Source organism: Myotis lucifugus, unplaced genomic scaffold, assembly GCF_000147115.1.
Source record: "Myotis lucifugus unplaced genomic scaffold, Myoluc2.0 scaffold_152, whole genome shotgun sequence".
Classification (NCBI taxonomy): Eukaryota; Metazoa; Chordata; class Mammalia; order Chiroptera; family Vespertilionidae; genus Myotis; species Myotis lucifugus.
The window spans coordinates 558,691-559,985 of record NW_005871200.1 but is presented as its reverse complement, the minus strand read 5'-3'; positions in this window follow the sequence as shown (position 1 = coordinate 559,985).

Sequence of the window (1,295 nt, the reverse complement as noted above, 5' to 3'; positions counted from 1 at the left end):
TGCACTTTACTTCCGAGTCTCTGAGTCTCAGTGTGCTTTTCTCTTTCCTTCTAGTTGTAGAATTTCCACTCAGCCAGACTTCCTGTGGTTCTGGATGATGTCTGTTTTGTCTTTTAGTTGTTGTGCGAGGCAGCAATTTCGGGTGTTTACCTATGCCACCATCTTGGTTTCTCTCCTCTATTTCTTTTCAATATTTATACATTCTGATAGAATTAAATGTACATTTAATATTTATTACTCTGTTAATGACATGCAGATTTATTGTAAAATTAACTGTGGAAAGACTATTGTTTGCATTTACTCCTTTACTTTTTTTAAAATATATTTTATTGATTTTTTCACAATGAGAAAGGGAGAGGAATAGAGAGTTAGAAACATCGATGAAAGAGAAACATCGATCAGCTGCCTCCTGCACACCTCCTACTGGGGATATGCCCGCAACCAAGGTACATGCCCTTGACCAGAATCAAAGCTGGGACCCTTCAGTCTGCAGGTTGACACTCTATCCACTAAGCCAAACCGATTAGGACCTCCCTTACTTTTATTAAAATAAAAATTTATAAATGTTAGTAACTACTTTCAAGACAAAGGATTTCTGCTCCTTTTATGAAGGTTCTTAGCGTAATATTGACCCTAGCTCTTCATTCTATGAAAAAGTCTTACACATTCTATCTATGAATGTTTAGTAGATGTTTAGTGTAGTCATAATTTACAGTAAAGAAGTTAAATACCTGTAGACTAATATTTTTTGTTTTGGAAGCTTGTTAGATTTTTCCCTTTCAAGGGTTCTTTTTTTTTTTTTTCAGAGTAGTACTAGAACCTTCCTAATCTTTTACTCAATAATTTGATTTTATTAAATTGGTATTTGAATTTCCTAATATTCATGGAACAGGTAACTGCCTATTGTTACCATAGAGATTTATGACTTGGTAGATTCACAAGTTCCTTAAGGACCAAGAGCATGTCTTGTAGGCTTTTAGATGCCTTCAATCCATCTACCCATCCTTTTTTTTTTTTTGCCAACTGCAGTGCCTGCCCCATAGTCAATGCCCAACATATGTTTGTGGTTGACCTAATAAAAGAATGAACCCCCAACGGGTGAATGATGAATTAAAGATACCAAAATACAGCCTGTAGCTGTGGAAAAGTCTATGGAGGGTTCCTGTGTATTTCCTCTCTTTAGTACCATGTTATACCCACTCTCAATTTCAAAAAACTGAAAGAGCTTAAATATTAAAATCCCCCTCCATCAAATTTATATCAAGGCCTAAAAGAATAGGTGTATTTTACATAAA